The following is a 22,804-nucleotide window of genomic DNA, read 5'->3' as shown; positions in this document are numbered from 1 at the left end:
ACTGGAAGCTGGAGGGCACAGGGAAGAGGCTCTCAAAAGAGAAATCGACGCTGCAGCAGGAGACAGTGGAGGTGAAGCTCCTGAACAGTGTAAGAAGGACGGTGCAGGCTCCAGCAGGTTTGGAGGATGACATCCCAGAGGAGGCTTGGAGAAAGCTGGAGGGCAGACTCAAAGCTGGTGTATCTAAGAGTACAGAGATGACTGCAGGGCATGAAGAAAACTTGAAGTCTACATCCAGGGGCAAGTTGAGAACCACTGAAGAGGACTTGAGGTCCAGAGGGGATCAACTGAGGCAGAATGCGGAGTTGAGTGGAGAGAACTTGATGTCCAAGAGAGAGAAACGGGTGTCCATTGGAGAGAAGGTGATAGGCAAGGGAGAGAAGCGGAGGTCTGCTGATGAAAAAATGGACAGTAGGGAGAAGCGGGTGTCTGTTGTAGAGAAGATGGACAGTAGAGAGAGGCGGGGGTCCATCAAAGAGAAGGTGTCAGACAGTGGAGAGAAGCGGGGATCTATCAGAGAGAAGGTGTCAGACAGTGAGAAGCGGGGATCTATCAGAGAGAAGGTGTCAGACAGTGGAGAGAAGCGGGGATCCATCAGAGAGAAGGTGTCAGACAGTGGAGAGAAGCGGGGATCTATCAGAGAGAAAGTGTCAGACACTAGAGAGAAGCGGGGATCAATCAGAGAGAAGGTGTCAGACACTAGAGAGAAGCGGGGAGCCATCAGAGAGAAGGTGTCAGACAGTGGAGAGAAGCGGGGATCCATCAGAGAGAAGGTGTCAGACAGTGGAGAGAAGCGGGGATCCATCAGAGAGAAGGTGTCAGACAGTGGAGAGAGGCGTGGGTCCAGAGAGAAGGCAAAGTTGGGAAGAGAGAAACTTAGGCCCAGTAGAGAGAAGCTGAGGACTGGTGATAGAAATTTGAGATCCACTGAAGATATACTGGAGTCAAATATTGAGGAACTGGAGTCTGATGAGGTGAAACTAGAAGAGCCTTCAAGAGCAGGAAGTGTGACCGAAGAAACTATTGAAAGAGTGATAAATGTCACTGGTGATGGAAGCTTGATGGAAAATATGAGTCAGGAAATGCAAATTCCTTCTGACAGTGTGGAAGCAATAGACGACCAAGAAGGGGCAGAGAAAGGGGTGGGCGTTGATGTCTTGGATGGAGTAGGAGATACTGCTGATAAACCTGTTCCTATGGAAGAGAAAGACACACTCGGAGAAAGCTCCAGGGAACCGGGTGAATGAAAAGATGGAGGTGAAGAAGGAGACTGGAGTATTGAACATCAAGGAGAAGCTGGAGTCAAGGACTTCGTTGGTCATGAAAGGGCAAATGTGAGTGAGGAATCTCGGCCTCATAGGAGCATGAGGAGCCACTGGACATGGAGGCCAAGCCAGCCTCAATGGACGTGAAGAGTGGGAAAGAGGACAATGGAAGCATTTTAAGGAGACAGAAACGATTTGGGAGTGAATGCTACGTAGAAGGAAACTGACTGTTTTCTGCTTAAAGAACCGTTTGAGAAAAGGGTCTGGAGGTAGCTGGATTTTGACAGACATGGACATGGTCAGGGCTATGAGATGTAGGAGAAGGTCAAAAACAGATTATAGCAGGATAAAGGTTTGACATCGAAGGCCGTGGAGAAGCAGCAAAGAAGGAGGTGCCTGAAGCAGACACCAGCAGAGGGGCTCCAGCTGGGAGAAGCGAAGAGGAAAGCATCAACTGAATAAAAGGTGAAGGAGATGAGAGACCACACCCTGCCACAGCGCTTAGGTTTGTTGGTTTTTTGTTTTTTGTTTTTTATTAATTTATTTTTTTTGAGTTTTTTGAGATAGGGTCTCTCTGTGTAGCCCTGGCTATCCTGGAACTTGCTCTGTAGACCAGGCTAGCCTCCAACTCACTTGCCTCTGCCTCCTGAGTGCTGGATTAAAGGCGTGCATCGAATTTTAAATTGATTTCCTTTACTGTTTCTATACATTCCGTGCAGTCTGTGTTGACAGTCCTCTTACAGAGCCCTGTGGGTCTGGACTAAACTCGGCATCACTGGTCACTAATCTCATTTTCCCAGACTCACCACTGCTGACATCAGATTTGAAGTGCCTGGATTTAATGTGAAGTTTTTTTTTTTTTTTTTTTTTTTTTTTTTTTTTTTTTTTTTTTTGGGGTGAAACCCAGGGCCTTGCGCTTTTATTTTTTATTTGTTGGGCTTCCCCCCCCCCCTTTGGTTTTATTGATTTTTTTTTTTTTTTTTTTTTTTTTTTTTATTTTTTTCAGAGCTGGGGATCGAACCCAGGGCCTTGCGCTTGCTAGGCAAGTACTCTACCACTGAGCTAAATCCCCAACCCCGAAGTTTTTCTTTGTACCTGGATTCTCTCATATTCTCTCTCTCTCTCTCTCTCTCTCTCTCTCTCTCTCTCTCTCTCTCTCTCTCCAGGGTTTCTCTATGTAGCCCCAGGCTGTCCTGGAACTCAGAGATCCACCTGCCTCCACTAGGGTTAAAGATGTGGGCCATCACAACCTGACTATATCTTTCACTTTTAATTATTCATCCAGTTACCTGTTTTTTTGTGTTTTTGTTCGTCTGTCTGGTTTGGTTTTGATGATGGGTTAGAGATGTACACCTGACTGGCCTGGAACTATATGTAGACCAGGCTGCTCTCTCAAATACAAATATTTACCTGCCTCTGTCTCCCAAGGCCTGGAATATCTGTTTCTTCTTAGCTCAGGCTGCATCAGAGTCTCAATCCTCCTGATTTCTGGTATTGCAGGTTTGTACACTTGACTCACGCCTTGTTCATAATCTTCCCTCATCCCAAGGACCAGAAAAGGGCTCAAGTAGCTATTGTCAAGACTCCATGGGGTTGGGGATTTAGCTTAGTGGTAGAGCACTTGCCTAGGAAGCGCAAGGCCCTGGGTTCGGTCCCCAGCTCCGAAAAAAAAAAAAAGGAAAAAAAAAAAAAAAAGACTCCATGATCAGGCTAGAGAGTGGGCTCACTGGTTAAGGGCATTTGTTGTTCTTGAGAAAGACCCGGGTTCTATTCCCAGAACTAAACTGGAGGTTTACTACTTCCTTGGACACACACACACACACACACACACACACACACACACACACACACCCCAAAACAAACAAAAAACAAAAACCTAAAAAGCAAACAAACAAAGCACCATTATTAAGATAGGTTCCTATGGTAGAGTAGTAGAGTGGATAGAATAGAATATTTCACCAAGCCTGAGGTGGTGGCACATTTAATTCCAGCACTCTGAAGGCAGAAGCAGGCAGATCTCTTTGAGATCAAGGCCAGCCTGATCTACAGAACAATTTCTAAGACAGCCTGTCTTTAAAAAAAAAAAAAAGATATTTCACCCCCATTTTCCTCTGGCTATTTTTATTTTTATTTTATTTTATTTTTCTTTCTTTTTTTTCGGAGCTGGGGACCGAACCCAGGGCCTTGCGCTTGCTAGGCAAGTGCTCTACCACTGAACTAAATCCCCAACCCGGCTATTTTTATTTTAAAGCACAATTTCTGAATAGAACTTTCATATGAATGTCATTAGCATGTGATAGCATCATGTCTTTAATTGTTTTTTTCTTTTTTTTTTTTTTTTGAGCTGGGGACCAACCCAGGGCCTTGCAGGTTGCTAGGCAAGTGCTCTACCGCTGAGCTAAATCCCCAATCCCCTAATTGTTTTTTAATTGTTGTTGTTGTTGGTGGTGGTGGTGGTGGTGGTGGTGGTGGTGGTGGTGGTGGTGATAGTGGTGTGTGTGTTTGAAACAGAGTCTTCTGTAGCCCAGGCTGGCTTCAGATTCTCAAATTCAATATGTGGCTAACAATGACCTTGACTTTCTTACCCTCCTCACTCCACCTCCAGAGTTGTGAGGTCTCAGGTGCGAACCACCATACTCAATTTATGTGATGCTGAGAATGGAGCCCAGGGCTTGTGCACGAGGCAAGCACTCTGACAGCACCAAAAATCTCCAGCCTTCATTTGTTTTGGCAAGGTCTCAGGCTATAGCCCACCCTTGCCTACAACTCGCAGTGCAGCCCAGGCTGGCCTCAAATGCATAGCTGCCTCAGCTGGAATCAGAAATGCCAGGCACTGCATTTGGCTGTCTCATACTTTTTCATTGTTTTCCAAAGATTTTTTTTTTCCAAAGATTTTTAAGCCCTTTGCTATATTTCCGTGTGCACGGTGAACCCTTAGATAGTTTCCCCATCCCTCTTTTCCTTATTTTGGTCCGTTACATCATCTGGTAGATGCCACAGAAAGTGACCATAGGAGTCAAACATTGTGTCAGTTCCCTGCCCCTCCCACCTTGAGACAAGTCTTCCTGTTACCCTCAATCATGTTTTCACCTACTGAGTATTAGACTTACAAACCACACTGTGCCTGTAGTAGTTATTAATCATCTCCCTGTCCTCTCCAGCATGTAAGCTGTACGAGAACAGAAATGTGTGTCTGTGGGGCCTGCCGTAGTCCACTAAGTGTGTACTCACGGAATCCATCTTGCATTCATTGACTCTACCCTTCTCAGTACCATTTGACATCAAGGGATAAATCATTGCAGTGGTTTTCCTGCGTGACTGTCTCTGTGATGCTCACAGAGGTCTTTGTTCCACACTTGACCCTGAGGTTTGTCTGGGCACAGAATGCGTGCGCACTCGCCGATGTGCTTTGTTTTCCTCCATAGTGGCCACTGGGACTGTAGATCTATTTTTACGCTGGAGCCAATTACACAGCCAGACAGTCTGTGGCTGTGGCCTGTTTTCTGCTCTTTGACCCTGATGTGTCTGCTCCTTCCTCGGCCATAAACTGATCGCTCCCCCTTTCTTCCATTTTCTGAGAACTCTGACCCTGTGGTTGGCCAATCAAGGCGAGATAGTGGACGTGGAACCCTGTAAAGATAAGCTCCTGCTGCCTCCGGCCTACCAGCAGGGTGCTTTTTTTGTGTTCGTTTCAAAAGAAATTTAAAGAGATTTCTTCTGACATGTATGAGTGTTTTGCTTGCACGTATGTCTATGCACCACATGGGTGCTGTGCCCATGCAGCCCAGAAGAGGGTGTTGGATCTTTTGGAACCGGAGTTGTGAGCCAGGTCTTTGCAAAGTCAGCAAGTGTTCTCAATCACTGAGTCATTTCTCCGGTACATTTGTGTGTTTGTTTGTTTTGAGGTAAGGTCTTGCCTTACCCCGGGCTGGTCTCAACCTCTCGATCCTGTCTCAGTGTCCTAAATGCTGACATTGCAAATATGCAAGGCCATTCTGCCCTCCTCTTCTTCCTCCTCCTCCTCCTCCTCTTTTTCTTCAAGATTTTTTATTTATTTATTTTAGATGAGTACACTGTAGCCGTTTTCATGCACACCAGAAGAGGGCATCAGATCCCATTACAGATGGTTGTGAGCCACCATGTGGTTGTGGGAATTGAACTCAGGACCTCTGGAAGAACAGTCAGTGCTCTTAACCACTGAGCCATCTCACAGCCCTTCTTCAAGATTTTTAAGTGTATCTGAGTTCACTGCAGCTGTCTTCAGACACACAGGAGGAGGGCATTGGATCTCATTACAGATGGTTGTGAACCACATGTGATTGCTGGGAACTGAACTCAGGACCTCTGGAAGAGCAGTCAGTGCTCTTAACCATTGAGCCATCTCTCCAGCCCCATTCCTGCCTTTCTTTGGTCATAAGATCTTGTGGTGGTGAATGACACTGATCGTCTGGCTTCTTGATATGAGCAGTTAAGTTGGACAGGTCCAGACCAAGCACTATGAATGTTCTCTATCATTTAACCCATTGCTCAGTTCTCTGCAATAGGCACCATTCCTCTACCAAGTCTACTCACTCAGAACTGCCAGAGCCAGGCTGTACCTCAGCCAGCCTGACCTCAGAGCCACCTCCTCTGCTACACATCACTCTCTATTGTCCCTGGACCAGCTGACTTCGTTTACTAGCTTGCCAAAGCAGGCTCTGCCTGGAGTAAGGGGGAGGCAGATAAACAACCCTTCCATTCAGTTAGCGAAGTTTGCAAAAGGATCACTTCAGTGGCAATTTTGTGAACATAAATGCAGGGGCTCTGGGTACAGCTCAACCGTTCAGGGCACTGGCTGCTCTTTCAGGAGATTGGGTGGGGTTCAAGCACAGCACCCACATGGTGGCTCACAACCATCTGTACTTTCAGTTCAGATGCCCTCTTCTGACTTCCTCAGGCACTGCACACACGTGGGGTATGGATGTGTGCGTATATGAAATACTCATATACATAAAAACATCTTTTTTTTTTTTTTTTTTTTTTTTTTTTTTTTTTTTTTTGGCGGGGGACCCAACCCAGGGCCTTGCGCTTCCTAGGCAAGCGCTCTACCACTGAGCTAAATCCCCAACCCATAAAAACATCTTTTAAAGAAAGGACACAAATTCAAAAAAGTACTAATGTTTCTTTTCTTCTTCAGGCCTATGCGTACCTGAGACCGTCGTCTGAAGACTCCTCTGGTGAGTCTGCGAGTGAAGTGTTGTCCTCTCTTTGAGGCGTCTTCTTAGGCACAAGGAGAAGACTCAGCGTTTGCCCTTGTATGGGAAATGGCCTACACTTGGGGAAGTGTGGACTCTGATGAGTCACCGGGTTTCTGTTGCACGGAGGCTGGGTGACTCACCCGAGATATCAGATGCATTCCACCAGCCCCCAACACCAGCGACAGTCAAGCTGGACAAGTGTCACCTGCCTCGTCAGTGAGCTGTGTTGGGTTGTCTAGGTTTGTTTGTTTACTGAGTTTATTGTTTCACTATGTAGCTCAGGCTGGCCTGGAACTTCTATGTAGACCAGGCTGGTTCTGAACTCACAGAGATCCCCTTGCTTCTGCCCCCAAGCTGGGGGGATTAAAAAGTGTACATTCGGGGTTGGGGATTTAGCTCAGGGGTAGAGCCCTTGCCTAGGAAGCCCAAGGCCCTGGGTTCGGTCCCCAGCCCCGAAAAAAAAAAAAAGAACCAAAAAAAAAAAAAAAAAGTGTACATTCTACACCCAGCCCTTGTTTTATTTGGAAGGCTCTTGCTATGTTGCCTAGTTTGGCACTGAACTCATGACTGTCAGCCTCAGCTTCCCAAGCGGCTGAGATAACAGGGCCATAACATTTCGTCTGGATGGGTTTGTGTATATAATACCCTATCCTGCTAAAGTCAGCCGAAATTCACACATTTGGGGATTAAGGACTTCCGAGTGATTTTATGTGTTTCTGATTTTTTTTTCCTTTTGAATATTTCCAGTGATCTGGTTTCTTTTTCTTTCTTTCTTTTCTTCAAGACAAGGTCTCAGTATGTGGCTCAGGACTGGAGTTACAAGGGTAAGAAGGGCCAGCTGTAGTAGCACCCAGGAGGCAGAGGCAGGTGGATCTCTGTGAAATGAAGACCAGTCTGGTTTACTTGGAGAGTTCTAGGCCAGCCAGGGCTTTGTAGTGAGACCCTGACTTTGAGAAAATAATAAAGAATAAAAAGGAGCAGGGACCATACAGGTGACCATGGAGGATAGATTGTCTAGGCAGAAAGGAGAGTGTGCTGACGCCTGCCTGTGATGGGAGCCCAGTGGATTTCGGGAACGGGCATGGAGAGGATCTGGTACAGCCACAGCAGGAGCGATGTTGTCCGGGCCCAGCAGATGTTGACATGGGAAGAGCCTCGATGAGAGGACTTAGACTTTGTTCTGTCGGTGACAGGAGTGTGACAGCGGCAGACCTGTATTTCACTGATGGAATTGACTAAGCCTAGAGATGGAACCTCCTGGGCCCAGGGGAGGGGCCACTCAAAGCAGGAAATCAGATCATTGTAGTGGTCCAGGGTGGAGAGGGCAGGACTACGGACTAAGGCAAGACTGGGAATAAAAAGAAGAGAGGTTTTGAACAGGTTTAAAAATCCTATTCAGGGGCTGGAGAGGTGGCTCAGAGGTTAAGAGCACCCGACTACTCTTCCAGAGGTCCTGAGTTCAACCAGCAACCACATGGTGGCTCACAACCATCTGTAAAGAGATCCGATGCCCTCTTCTGGTGTCTGAAGACAGCTACAGTGTACTCACATATAATAAATAAATAAATCTTTAAAAAAAAAAGATCCTATTCAGGGTTGGGGATTTAGCTCAGTGGTAGAGCGAAAGAAACCCTGTTTCAACGGCCCCCAACCCTCCCAAAACAAACACCAAAACCAAAACAAACAAACAAACAAATACCAAAACCAAAGTATTCAAGCAAGCCTTGCTCATTCATTGTGGATAAGTGGTGAGGGAGGAGGCACCCAGCTCACAGGCTGGCTGATGCGCACCTCAGGGCGGCCTCAAGAGACAGCCTTGGGGAGAGATTGTGGGGTTTAATTTACTTAGGTGTGTGTGGGTGTGTGTGCACCTGTGTATGTGAGAGAGAGAGAGAGAGAGAGAGAGAGAGAGAGAGAGAGAGAGAGAGAGAGTGAGTCACAGGAGGTATGGCTGTCAAGAGGACAGCTCTTGGGGGTGGATCACTGCTTTACACCTCGTTGTAGCAGGGTTCTTGTCTCCACTGGGCTATGACCTTCAGGGTTGTTGGCTCTCAGCCTTTCAGGAGAACTTCCTATCTCCGCTTGTTGTCTCTGTAGGAGTGTTAGGATTACAGGTGCGTGCTGTGGCTTCTGGCTTTCTTTTGTTTCCAGCTGGGTTTTTGTTTTTGTTCTTTTTAGTTGGTTGGTTGGTTGGTTGGTTGGTTGGTTAGATGGTTGGTTGGTTAGATGGTTGGTTGGTTAGTTGGTTGCTTGGTTGGTTAGTTGGTTGCTTGGTTGGTTAGTTGGTTGCTTGGTTGGTTAGATGTTTTTTTCACAGCCCTGGCTGTCTTGGAACTCACTCTGTAGCCCAGGCTAGCTCTGCTTCCTAAGTGCTGGGGTTAATGGTGTGCACTACACTTTCTGGCTCTGAATAGGATTTTTTTTTTTCTTTTCTTTTTTTCGGAGCTGGGGACCGAACCCAGGGCCTTGCGCTTGCTAGGCAAGCGCTCTACCACTGAGCTAAATCCCCAACCCCCTGAATAGGATTTTTAAACCTGTTCAGGGCCTCTTCTTTTTTATTCCCGGTCAGGTCAGCTCCCAGGGAAGCAGTTAGAAACTGTGTGGTGGAGCCTGTAATCTCAGCACTCAGGAGCTGAAGGAAGGATAAGGGGTTTAAAGTCATCCTTGGATAAGAAATGAATTTGAGTCTAGCCTATATGAGATCTTGTCTTAACGAACAAACAACAACAACAACAACAACACATAAAGTAGAGGGGAAGGGAGAGAAGCAGCTGCAACATTTAATGCTTGGTAGATAGGCCTAGAGCTGCTCGCTGAGCCCAAATGCATACAGCCAGGCTCTTGGGTAGTAGTTCTAGTCACAGACATGTTATATGGGGATCATTTTCAGGAACTAATTAACTTTTAACAATTAAAATTTAAAAACTTTTATATTTTAAAATAATTAAAATTTGTAGACAAACAAAACAAAAATTTAGATATTCACACTAAAATTTATGTTTCTGGATTTCCTGGAGAAAACAGATACTTGGCCGCATCAGACCCATGCAGCAAATGTAGACAACTGTCTGGTCCCTTCACCTGGATGCTCCAGTCCCCCTGGGTCCCCGCCCACCTCTGCCATGTTTGCACCAGTGTTCCACCGTGAGAGGAACCTGAGTGTGGCTTAGATGTCAGTCTGCACTTTAATCAGTGTTGAGCCCAGGCCCGCCTTCCTGCCTCAGCATCCTTTCTGAGTTTGAGTGAATGTGAGACCAGACCCATGCCTTGTTTGTTTTGTTCCCCTTTTCCTTCATGCTGTGAGAACTGAAAGAAAAAAAAGGGGGGAGTGTTCAGTACTCAGGGTTCTTGAGCCCATGTGGAGCGGGGTTATGACAGCTGCTTCAGAACAAAGGGGAATGAATGGCTGTCGTCCTGAGGTCTGCACTGATCAAAAGCAGCAGAGGCCCGAAGTGACCATGCACACCTTTAGTCCCAGCACTTGGGAGACAGAGGCAGGTGAATCTCTGTGAGTTTGAGGTCAGCCTGGGCAAGACCCACCCAGCGTGAAAAAAATGTTTTTAAACTACAATATAGCAACAGGCAGATTGGTTCATGCTGTGATCCCCCCCGGGCTCTTGGAGGGAGGGAAACTCACTGAGTTCTAGACCAGCCTGGTGTATCTAGGAAGACCCTGTCTCAAAATCCCAACGAAAGAAGAGAAACAAATGTAGCTAGGAATGGAAAATGGCAAAAGGAGGCGGCAGACAATTGTGGTGAGTTTGTTGTCGTTGCTGTTTGTTTCTTTGTGATGGATCATCTTCTAGGTTTTGAGCTGTAGACTGGCTATTTTTTAAGGAAGTTTTTTTGGGGGGAGGACTTGTATAGATGTACATGATGGTGCCTTCCACAGTTCAGACAGCTGAACATTTTCTTTAGAGACCCAATTTCAACATGTTCTTTTTTTTTTTTTTGGTTCTTTTTTTTAGGAGCTGGGGACCGAACCCAGGGCCTTGCGCTTCCTAGGCAAGCGCTCTACCACTGAGCTAAATCCCCAACCCCTTCAACATGTTCTTAAGTTTTATATTTTACTTAACCTTGGCAACATGTTCCTGCATATGGAGTGAAAGTTCAAGATCCAGGTTGGCAAACAGATAATCTTGTCAAGCTAGATACTTTATTATTATGAAGTTTTTAAAAATTACTGTTTAGATTATTTTATTTTATGTGTATGAGTGTTTTGCCTGCATCTATGTCTGTGAGCATGTCTGGTGCCCTCAGAGTCAGAAGAGGGCATTAGATCTCTAGGAACTGGAGTTACAAATGGTTGTGAATCACAGTGTGAGGGGCTGAGTGCCTGACCTGCAGGTGTTCTTGTGGTGACCTTGATCCCGCTGGCTCCTACGGTCCTTCCCACCTTCTGCAGGATTCCCCTGGCTCTGCCAGAGTGTTCGGCTGTGGGTGTCTCTATCTGCTCCCATTGATTGGCTCTGCTGGCAGTCGGGTTGGGCACTGATCTATGAGTATAGCAGAGTATATCGTTAAGCAGTCATTTCATTGCCTCCCCCCTCTTCCCCTCCCCCAAGTCCTTTTTGGTTCTACCCTGGGTCTCTAGACTGCCCAGCTCTGGTTCCTGACCCTCGCTCCGCACAGTGTCAGTCACCGACTCCCTCTCATGTGGGCCTCAAGTTGGACCAATCATTGCTTGGCCACTCCCACCAGTTCTGGGCCACCATTGCCCCAGCACATCTTGCAGGCAGGACAGATTGTAGGCTAAAGGTTTTGTGGCTGTATTGATGTCCCAATCCCACTGTGGGAAGTCCTTGCCTCGTTATAGAAAATGGCTGGTTCAGGCTTCATATCCCCAATTACTAGGATCTATGAGGGTCACCCTCATAGACTCCTGGGAGTTCCCACTACACTGGGTTTTCACATAGCCCTCCAAATGCCCCCCAGTTCCAGTCTTCTCTCCCAGTACTCTCTCCCTCCATCCCTCTTGCCCCCAGTCCACTTGCAAAATCTATTTCTCCTTCCCAGGGAGACCCCTGAGTCCCCCACCTCAAGCCCTTCTTGTTACTTAGCCTCTCTTGGTCTGTGGATTATAGCATGATTGTCCTTTAGTAACAGCTAATGCCCACTTATAAGTGTGTGCACATCATGTTTGTCATGGGTCTGGGTTTCCTCACTCGGGATGATTTTTTTTTTCTACTTCCATCCATTTGCTTGCAGATTTCATGATGTCATTGTCTTTAACAGTTGAATCACACTGCATTGTGTGACTATAACACATTTTCTTTATTCATTCTTTGGTTGAGGGACATCTAGGTTGTATCCAGTTTCTGGCTATTATGAATAAAGCTGCTATGAGAAGTGTGGTGGTGGCTCATGCCTTTAACCCCAACACTCAGGAGGCAGAGGCAGGTGGATCTCTGAGTTTGAGGCTTGCCTGGTCTACAGATTGAGTTCCAGGACAGCCAGAACTACACAGGGAAAGCCTGTCTGCAAAAAACAAATAACAAACAAACAAACAAAAAAGCAGCTATGAACAGTTGAGCAAGTGTCCTGCGGTAGGATGGAGCCTCCTCTGGGTGTGCCCAAGAATGGTATAGCTGGGTCTTGAGGCAGATCAATTCTCAATTTCTGAGAAAATGCTATTTGATTTCCAAAGTAGCTGTACAAGTTTGCAGGCCCACCAACCATGGAGGAGCGTTTTCCTTGCTCCACATCCTCACCAGCATTAACTGTCACTTGTGTTATTGATCTTAGCCATTCAAATAGATATAAGACGGAATGTCAAGATAATTTTAATTTGCATTTCCCTAATAGCTAAGGATGCTGAAAATTTTTTTTTCAGTCATTTTGGTGTCCTCTATCAAGAATTCTGTTTAAATCTGTACTCCATATTTAACTGGATTATTTGTTTTCTTGACATCTAGTTTCTTGAGTTTCTTTATATATATCTTGATATTTGTCCTCTGTCAGATGTGGGGTTGGTGAAAATCTTTTCCCATTCTGTAGGCTGCCATTTTGTCCTATTGACGGTATCTGTTGCCTGACAGAAGCTTTCTGGTTTCATGAGCTTGTGTGTTTTTTTGTTTTTTTGTTTTTTTTCTTTTTTTTGGAGCTGGGGACTGAACCCAGGGCCTTGCGCGAGCTTGAGTGTTTTAAAGTGTAGCAGGGACACCGCACTCAGGCCACAGTCAGCTGGAGAGATGGTCATGTTTTCCTCCTTGTGTGAGTTTGCCTGCTCCCGGGGAGCTGCCCTGAGGCAGGCAGACTGGAGCAGGTGCGAGTTCAGCGGACACTAGAGTGCAGGGGCTTGTTCTCCCAGATTCTGGTCTCGTAGTGGCTGTGTAGCTCTGAGACTGCAGAAGGAGGTCACTGGCCTTGATTTTGGGGTCCCCTGTGTCTCTGAGGCTTATTTTGCATCCCACAATGGTTATCTCCCCTGTTGCAATATATCACTCAACCTCTAGAGGCCTGCCCTGCAAGCTTTCCCCTGGGACAAACTGAGGCCCATGTTGGTTGGGTGTCAGGGAGCATCTCTGTCCAGATTACAAGGGTTTTGTGAGACCCCACCCCTCCTCGCTGGACTCTGAAGCCTCTCCAGTGTCTATGTCCTGCTCTTCTCTTGTGATGCCCTGACTGCTAGGGTCATTCCTAGGCTGTTCTTGGGGGAGTTCTCTCCTCACTCCCTTGCTGTCTCACAGATCCAGATCAGAGCCTGACATGAGGAGGTTAATACACCCACAGAGCTGAGGACAGCAGGAGCCCAAGCCAGGACTGAACCGGCAGAGCTGGGTTTCAGTCTCCATAGCTGGATATTTGGTTTGTTTGATTGTTGGTTGGTTTTGTTTTGTTTGTTTGTTTGTTTGGTTGGTTGGTTGGCACAGTTTGTTTGTGTAGCCCTGGCTGCCCTAGAACTCATGCTGTAGACTAGGCTGGCCTCAAACTCAGAGATCCATCTGCCTCTGCCTTCCAAGTGCTGGGACTAAAGGTGTGTGACATTGTCGCCTGGCTTTTGTCGTTATTTGCTGTTTACTTTTGAATCTCAGTGACATTTTGTGTTGGGGGTGTTTCATCAAAAATACAGCCCCTCTTAAAGGTCTTGGCAGGTCCATGGCAAAGCTCTCTCCATGTATTTAACAAGAATTCATCCTGTGTCATCTGGCACCACTAGGCATGTCAGGATACTCATAGAACTAGAACCAGATGGACAAACAGCCCAGTTCTGCTTAAATCATTTCGGGCAGCATCAGGTTGGGGAGCTGGCTCAGTGGTTAAAACAGAAGCAAGCTGATCTCTGAGTTCAGGGACAACCTGGTCTACAAAGTGAGTTCAGGACAGCCAGGGCTACGCAGAAAATGTCTTGAAAAACAAAACAAAACATCCCAAAGGACATTTACTGCTTATGCCAAGGACTAGAGTTTGGTTCCCAGCATCCACATGGTGGCTCACAACTGTTTGTAGTTCCAGTTCCAGGGGTCCAACACCCTCTTCACATCTCCTTGTATACTAGGCACGCATGATGCACAAAGACAGGGCAGGCGGACACCCACACATATAACATAAGAGAAAAAAATGTAATGTTAATGCATTTAAGTCCTAGCACTTAGGAGGCAGAGGCAGACAAATGTTTGTGACTTTGAGGCCAGCCTGGTCTACAAGTCAAGCAGCTCTAGGACAGCCAAGGCTACATAAAAAGTCTATACCTTAAAAATAAAAACAAAGCAATCCAAAAGGCAAACAAAAAATCAAGCAGCCTAAAGGGTGAAGGGGAGGAAGACTGTTCTTAGGAAGAGCTTTCTGATGACTTGGCACTGAGCAGAGTGAGAAAGAAGTGGGGGCAGCGGGCGGCCCGTGTGGGGCATTTGACAGGGTATGTGTCTGGGCTCACTGGGATTATCACGCGTTACCTATTTCCCGAGTGCACTTGTGGTGTGCTGGAGGGAATCTCTTCAGTAAACCATTTGTGTAAACCACGAGGCTGCAGGAGAGCCGTGCTGTCCGTGCAGACTTCCTCAAGGACTTGTAATGTCTACTGGTCAAAGATCATAATTATTACATTACAGTCCTGTCCTTTCATTTTTTATTATTGATGTGGAGTTCATGTAACATATAATTAGCATTTTAAAGCTACAGTCTCGTGGCAATTAGTGCATTTGCTGTGTTGTGAAACTAGCACCTCGCGGGTTCAAAATATGTTACAAACTCTAGTTCAAGATGAAAGGCCTGCTCCCCTGCTCTGTCTGTTTGTTTGCTTTGAGACTGAACCTATGGCGTCAGACATGCTGTGCAGTGCTCAACCTGGAAGATGCCTCCCAGCCCCATATTAAAATGCATTACTAGTGTGTATGTTTACACGCGTGGAGGTGAGGGCATATTATGTGTGCTGCAGCCTGCGTGTATCGTGGTGCACATGAGGAAGTCAGATGTCAACTTTTCAGAGTCAGTCCTCCCCTTCCGCTGTGAGTGTCAGGAGTCAGAGATTGAAATGAGGTTCTTAGGCTTGTACAACTAGAGCTTGTAACTGCTGAGCCATCTCCTCAGCCCCTCATGGAGCTGGGGTAGCATATGCTGCGGGAGACAGGGTCTCACCGTGTAACTCTGGCCGGCCTAGAACTCACCATGTAGCCCAGACTGACCACACAGAGTTCTACCTGCTTCAGCCTTTCAAGTGCAGGAATGAAAAACACATGCCACTGTAGCGCCTCTCCTGAGATAGAATTCCTCCTCCCAGGCTGTGGGACCTTGTTACTTCCATTTCCGGCTGTCATATTCCAGTTCCTATGATTCATCGACGCTTGATTCAACAGATATTTTACCAAACACCTACATACTGCTCCCCTGGGCCCTGTGGTATGTAGGTTCTAAGGATACAGCAATGACTGTTTATCCAGGACACAGAGAGGCTAGTAGGAGTTTTATACATCGAGCATATAGTTGACAGCAAGTTAAACTATGCTGCACACTGGGGGCCGGGGATGGAGCCCAGTTGGCAGAGTGTCTGCCTAGCAAACATGAAGCCCTGGGTGCAGTCCCCACTCTGGTAAATTCGGTGGGGTAGAGCATGCCGATAGTTCCAGCACTGAGGTGTGGGCGCAGGAGGATGAGAGGTTTAAAGTCGTGTTTGCCCACATGGTCATGTGATACATGATAGCAAGGCCAGCCTGGGATACAGGAGGCCCTGGGAATAGGGAAGGAAGGAAAGAGGGAAAGAAGAAAATTGTGTTAAATACCCATGGGAGCCAGTACAATGGCTCAGGAGGTAAAATGTTCCATTCCTGAAGCCCACAGAGCGGAAGGAGACAGTGGGTTCCTGCAGAGCTGCACCGGAGAGCCACACCCTTCCCCCACACATGGATAAACAGTGTAACGCAGTTCATTTTACTTTATGTGTATGAGTTTTGACTGTGTGTTTGTCTGTGAATTACGTGAGTGCCTGGTGCCCGTGGAGGCCAGAAGAGGAAATCTGACATTTTAGAACTAGAGTTATAGATGGTTGTGAGCCACCTTGTGGTTCTGAGAACCAAACCTGTGTTTTCTGCAAGAGCAACAAGTGTTCTTAACTGTTGGCTCATCTGTCCATCTGTCCAAAAAAATTAAAAAAAAAAAAGGAATATTTTTGACCCAGCATGGTGATGCAGGCCTGTAATCCGTGCTACCTAGGAGACTGATGTGGGTGAGTTCCAGATCTGCCTATCTCGGAGAGAAGAGGGAAGTTGGGGGTTAGCTCAGCCAGACTGCTCTCCTAACATTTGCTAGCCCTGGGCCCAATACCCAGGATGGAAGAAGTGAAGGTCAATTTGTGAACAAGACAGCTGAAATTATTATTTTTAAAGATTTTTTTTCTTTCTTTTTTTCGGAGCTGGGGACCGAACCCAGGGCCTTGCGTTTGCTAGGCAAGCGCTCTACCACTGAGCTAAATCCCCAACCCCAAGATTTTTTTTTTTTTTTTTATTATGTGCTCTGTAGCTGTCCTCAGATGCAACAGAAGAGAGCATCAAATCCCATTACGGATGGTTGTGAGCTACCATGTAGTTGCTGGGATTTGAACTCAGGACCTCTAGACAAGCAGTCAGTGCGCTTAACCACTGAGCCATCTCTCCAGCCCCCAATAACTGAAATTCTTATAGGCTGTGACTGATTTTTTTTTTTTTTTTTTGATAGACACTGGGGAGAAAGATCTTCCAAGGAAATGAGCCGGACCATGTGAGGGTGGAAACAGAAAGTCATGAGCATTTTCTTTTGCCCTGGAGTACAGCCCCAGACATAAACTTGGGTCAAGAGTGTGACCACCATTACCATTGTCTAGATGTGGACGTGATATCTCCCACCTCCCCCACCAGATATTCCTAACACCACTTGTATTCTAAGGCCTGGTGAAGGTAGAAAGCATTTTTGTCCAACAGAGGGCAGGCTGAGAAGGAAAACGTCCAGCCTCAGGTGTGGTCGCAGTCGACCAGCAGAGGGCGCTGCGGAACCGTCTTGACTCTACCAGGTGCAGTGCTCTGGTCCCTGCCCCACCACACCCATTAGGACTCCAGTACTCCTGACCCAGCAAGCTTTCAGCGCCTGGGGCTTTTTCTTGCACACTAGTGCCCTCTTATGTTTTCCTAGCTGCTTGTTAATCAAAGTGTGGAATAACAAACCAGGGCAAGCCACTGAAGTCACTTCAAACAGTGAGCCAGTGACCACAGACACGGACCTGCCTCATTCAGTCCCCGTGCCCGATGCCCAGCCAAAGAGCGACGCAGATTGCCGACTGGTTGTTGCCTCTGTGCCTTGGCTGCACGTCTCTCATGTAGGCACAGTCTTGGGTTTCTCCAGGCAGGATGACCTGGCAACTGTTGCACCCCACCCACCACTGGTTTCGCTTTCCTAATGGTAGAGGTGCCACTAACTGAGGGAGGGTGGTGGAACAGGTTTCAGCGTTTTCCCTATTTTTTTTTTTTAATATGTTCATTTGCTTAAGATTTCTTCTTTCTAGTGAGTTCCTCCCCTTTCTCAAAAGATGCCCAGAGCGCCCTCTTTGGCATTTGTCCAAAGTCCAGGTTCTAATAGCTTTCAGCTAGTTTAATTTTAACCATAAAGCCGTCTTTTGGAATAATTACTTTTTAATCCGGAAAGAGCCAGTTTGATACAAGACCATAAGACTTTCCTCCTGCTCAGAGCTAGCAGATGTGGAGAAAATTCATTTCCTGCTAACTCATCTCCTAAGTGAGGGAGCAAATGGAACTGAGAATGCAAAGTGTAGATAAATTGATTGGCTTTTCTATCTGCTCTAATGAACCTGGTGTCCAAGGAGAAAATAGGCTGGAGAGAGAGAGAGCAAGGGGAGACAACATGAAGACCTTTGTCTGAGCTGCAGGTGGCAAAGGATGGCCTTTTCTCGGAGCTGTCCTGTGCAGAACCAGGTGCCTTCTGATTTCTGGGACAGTCTCTGTTTCTCAGACAGAAGACACAATGGCCTTTGTTAGATCACCTATCAGTTGTCCATTCTAAAACTGTAGGCATCTCAGAGACCTGTCAGCAACCACAGGCCTTCCCCTTCGGACTGGCTGGCAAGGGTGGGCTGGCAGAGACGGGAGTCCCCAGAGTGCTCCACGGCCAGCTTTTGATTCCATTTCTTCCCTCATAACCCCAACCCTTTGTGGTAATTACTTGTGTTTATAAAACCTTAAAGGATTTTTGATGTATCAGGGGAGAAATCAGTCTTCCTTTTTGTTGTTGAGGTGGCAAACTTTTTATTTGGCAATAAAAGAAAAATCAAAGATGAGAATGGGAGGAAAAGGAGCTGTGTGTGGTGGGGACCAGTCTGGAAAGAGTGCCCTGCTCCTGCTGGATTCTGCTGAGGCAAGCAAGCTCGGGAGAGCACTGTCAGAGAAGTCAACTTTACGGTGGCCCATGCTGGGCTTGCTCACTCGTGTGAGGGCTCTCCGGCCAGCACTGGGTAAGAGGGAGAGGATTAAGTAAGGCTGAGTGCCTGCTACCAGTGGCAAGTCTTGACCAAAAATATCAAGTGTCTTCTAATCTAACTGGAGATGAGATTTTTGGGGTCAAGGGGCCACTTGTGGTAAATCATATTGTGCAATCTCAGCTCCAGAGAGGTGGAGACAATTAGTTTAGGAGTTCGAGGCCATCCTTGGCTCTGTAGGGAGTTTGAGATCATCCTGGGTTACATGTAATTCTGTTTTGAAAGATAACCAAGCAGTCCCTCTCCCAAATAAGGGCAGATGCCAGAAGCCAGTGTGGACTGTGGATCCCAACATGCTGAGAGATAGCATCTGTAGTGCTCTTTACATGTAGCTGATGTCTACAAACAGAGCAATCCACCCATTGACCCATTGACCCATCTGACCTAAGATGGGACAAGTCAGAGCCTGGTGCTCTCCTCTGAGAAAAGGATGGGAAAAGGGTACGTGTGAGTGTCACAAACTCAAAAAAACCCCCAAAAAACAAAACATATATATGCATGCTATGAGGATGAGTCTGAAGGAAGGGTAGTCTGAATTTCAACTGTTTCTCTTTTGTCCTTTAGTTCCTAAGACTTCTAGACCAGACCTGCTCGACAGACGTTCTCCTGACACCTTCCTCAATTGCACCTGGCCTCTCACCTGGCCTCTCACCTGGCCTCTCACCTGGCCTCTCACATCACAGAGCACCCTTTCCTGAGGCCTTCCTCCGAATCAAAGGTAGGGGTTGAGGTGGCACTCTCTCCTGGAGGGGCTGTCACCTCTAGGCTGTTGTTGGGAGGAGGAAACAGATCCTAGTTGCCTGTCTCATGGAGTCATGCCATCTTGGAGAAGGGACAAATGTGATTCAACTGGTTCAGGGATGGGGGTGAGGAACTTTTGTGTCATGAATTTTTAGCATGTCCTGATGGTTTTCCAAAATCCAGTGCATATAAGATTAGGTCTTCTCTTTATCAAATAATAGTCTCTCTCTCTCTCTCTCTCTCTCTCTCTCTCTCTCTCTCTCTCTCTCTCTCTCTCTTTGTGTGTGTGTGTGTGTGTCAGTGTGTCTGTGTGTGCGCGCGTCTGTTCTGTGCTTTTCTCACACATACAGTTTATGTGTGTTTTCTGTTTCTTTCTGTGTGTATGTGTGTGTGTCTGTGTGTGGCTGTGTGTGTCTGTGTCTGTGTCTGTGTGTGTGTCTGTGTCTATGTGTGTCTGTGTGTCTGTGTGTCTGTGTGTGTCTGTGTGTGTGTCTCTGTGTGTGTCTGTGTGTGTGTGTGTATATGTGTGTGTATGTGTGTGTGTGTGTCTGTGTCCGTGTGTGTGTGTTTGTGTGCGTGTGTGTATGTTTGTGTGTCTATGTGGGTATGTCTTTTTGTCTGTGTGTGTGTATGTATGTGTGTCTGTGTGTATGTGTGTGTGCATGCATTGGGCAAAGGAAAACAAGCAGGAGTCCAATCTCTCCTTTCACCATTCTGGCCCTGGAGGTTGAATTTACCATGGCATCAGGCTTGGTGGCAGGCATTTTTACCTACTGAATGTTTTTCTGGTCCCTAGGTTCTACTTTTGAAGGCACAGGGAGTCCAATATGAACAACAGAGTTTGGAAAGCAGAAAAACAAAAGGTCACAGGAAAAGCTTGGGTATTGGGGCAGATGCCACAAGTCCTAGACTGTCAGGGTTGGTTTAGACAGGTTAAGGAGTCCACTTGGTGTGTGAGAAATTGCACTGTTGGATCATTGAGAAGTTCCCTCTTGATGCTCAAATCCTGGAGAGAAAGGAATGGAGCCAAAGTCTCAAATCAGTACATGTAGCTGACCTGATTATAATGTTGCCTGACTGTTTAATTAGTAGATAGTTGTATGGTGTGGGACAGCAAGGTCACCCATAGCTCTGAAAAGAGTGTTCATCTGGAGATCCGTTCTGCCTCTGCTTCTAGGTTAGCATGGATCAGAAGTAGAGGGTGGCAGAGAAACAGACCCAATCTTAAATCTGGGGAAGAAAATGCAAGGGAAGATCAGGAAATCCAACTGTGGCCAGGTAAGCCACAGACAAGTTGCCTCACCCACTGCAACCTCAAGAGGAGCCCCAGAGGCTGTGACAAACTCAAGTCACGTGTGGAACAGTTGCTATAGGGTGTTTCCTGCCCTAGACTCACCCTGTCAGCAAGATGCTGTACACCTCTATTCAGCTCCCTCACCACTTAGAAACAATGTAGAGAGGAAATATTGGAAAGGAACCAGAAGTGCACAATGGCTTAAACTAGAGCGCTCAGAACTCAGGATCGGAGAGCCAGGGCAAGCTGATGAATCTAACTCAGATGTGCTCTTCTCCTGTGAGAGGATAGGAGGTTGGCAGGGTGCCAGTGCCTTGTGAGACTCTTGGTCAGGTGAAGGAGGGAGGAAAGGGAAGGCTAAGACGGCAGACGACTTGTCCAGAGTCCTTTCCTCCTTCACCAACGTTGGAGGTTGGATTGTCTGGGCCAGTCAGCTAACTGGGCAGAAGAATACGCTGAGGGAGAAGCCGCATATAGGCTGGAGGAAGTGGTCGGGGCGGAATACCATGCAGTAGGCCTTTGATGCTGAGATGCTTGAACCCTAGACCTCACTATAAGATGTGAAGAGTCACTCCAAGTTTATAAGCTCATTAAACGACGTGTATTTTTGACTGGCTACATGTTTGGCTTAGCGAAAATACACAGAGTGCTTCAAGCCACACCTAACCCTTCTCGGAGCTCTTGGCCAGCAGTTTCTTCTAATTACTCCAGCGAGCGTCCCTGTTATTTACAGTTCATAGAAGGCAGGGCGGAGTGATTTCTGGCTTGGTATCTTTTGGGCCACAGGATGGGGGAGTGGTTCAAGTTCAACCAAAGTCTTGACATCAGTCTGAACCATAAGAGACTGCTAGTGTTGGGAGTTGAACCTTACCCTATACACACACACACACTCACTCACACACATAGACACACACACACTCTCACACTCATTCACACACTTTCTGTCTCTCACAGACACACAGACACACACACACATAGACACACACTCACACACATAGACACACATTCACACACATAGACACACATTCACACACATAGACACACATTCACACACACACACACATAGACACACTCACACATAGACACACTCACACATTCACACACACATTAACACACACATTCACACACATTTACACACACACTCACTCACACACATAGACACACACATTCACACACATTAACACACACATTCACACACATTTACACACACATACTCACACTCGTTCACATACAGTCACACTCTCTCTCTCACTCACACACACACACACACACACACACACACACACACACACACTTTCATGTTGCCTTTGGCGGCGGAGCCAGGATCAGGGTTTTATTTGTACTTCATCCTGCCTTCACAGTAGCGGGGGCTGGCTCACCTGTTCCTCCTGGTTCTCTAACTGTGTGTGCGGATGTGGTGTAGCTGTGGGCGTGTGTGCCACAGCACAGATGTGGAGGCCAGAGGACACTGGCCAGGGGCGTTCTTTTATTCTGCCATGCGGGTCCCAAGGATAGAACTCAGGTCATCAGTCTTAGCAGCAAGCGCCTTTCCCTGGGAAGCCTTCTATTTATTTATTTCTATTATTTAATAAATATGCCATAATCAGTATATGGATTTTTTTTCTTTTCTTTTTTTTTTCCTTTTCGGAGCTGGGGACCGAACCCAGGGCCTTGCGCTTCCTAGGCAAGTGCTCTACCACTGAGCTAAACCCCCAACCCCGCAGTATATGTTTATACAATGTTATCTGCCTATTTAGACAGAGTCTTCCTCTGTAACCCAAGTTGGCCTTAAATTCACTGCGTAGTCAGGATGACTTTCAGTCTTGGTGGTTTTCCTGGCTCAGTCTCCCAAGCACTGAGATTATAGGCATGGGTATCCATCCCTACATCCCTCCCTCCTCCTCCTGTTCCTCCCTCCCTCCCTCCTTCTTCCTCTTCCTCCCTTCCTCTTGCATCCTCCCTTCCTCCCTCCTAACCTTCCTCCCTTCCTCCCTCCTAACCTTCCTTCCTTCCTCCCTTTCTATGGAGTCTTATGTAGTCCACACTGGCGTCAGACTCACTATGTAGCAAGGGGGTGACCCTCAACCTCTGGTCCTCCTGACTCTGCCCGTCGAGCACTGAGATTATAGGCATGAAGCCTTATGTACGGATTTACGAGGTCAGGATCAAACCCGTGCTTTGTGCTTGCTAGGATGGAAGCACTTTGCCAGTTGAGCTGTGTCACAATGGCCTGAGACTGTCGGCCGCCCTCCTGCCTTGATGTCCCATGTGCTAGCATTGCGAGACATATGCTACCATGCCCAGCCCCATT

The 22,804-nt window shown here is 47.0% G+C and overlaps 1 long non-coding RNA gene across 1 annotated transcript; it reads left to right on the top strand.

The window, feature by feature from the left end:
- Positions 1-1,566: 1,566 nt before the first annotated feature.
- On the top strand, positions 1,567-19,066 carry LOC116890729. The gene is made up of 3 exons (XR_004386779.1): positions 1,567-1,770; positions 6,442-6,481; positions 19,023-19,066. It is a non-coding gene; the product is annotated as an uncharacterized LOC116890729 (long non-coding RNA).
- Positions 19,067-22,804: the final 3,738 nt, after the last annotated feature.

This window comes from Rattus rattus, chromosome 2 (genome assembly GCF_011064425.1).
Source record: "Rattus rattus isolate New Zealand chromosome 2, Rrattus_CSIRO_v1, whole genome shotgun sequence".
Lineage (NCBI taxonomy): Eukaryota > Metazoa > Chordata > Mammalia > Rodentia > Muridae > Rattus > Rattus rattus.
The sequence above is the reverse complement of the archived record's forward strand: the minus strand, read 5'-3'. Positions and strand labels throughout refer to the sequence as shown.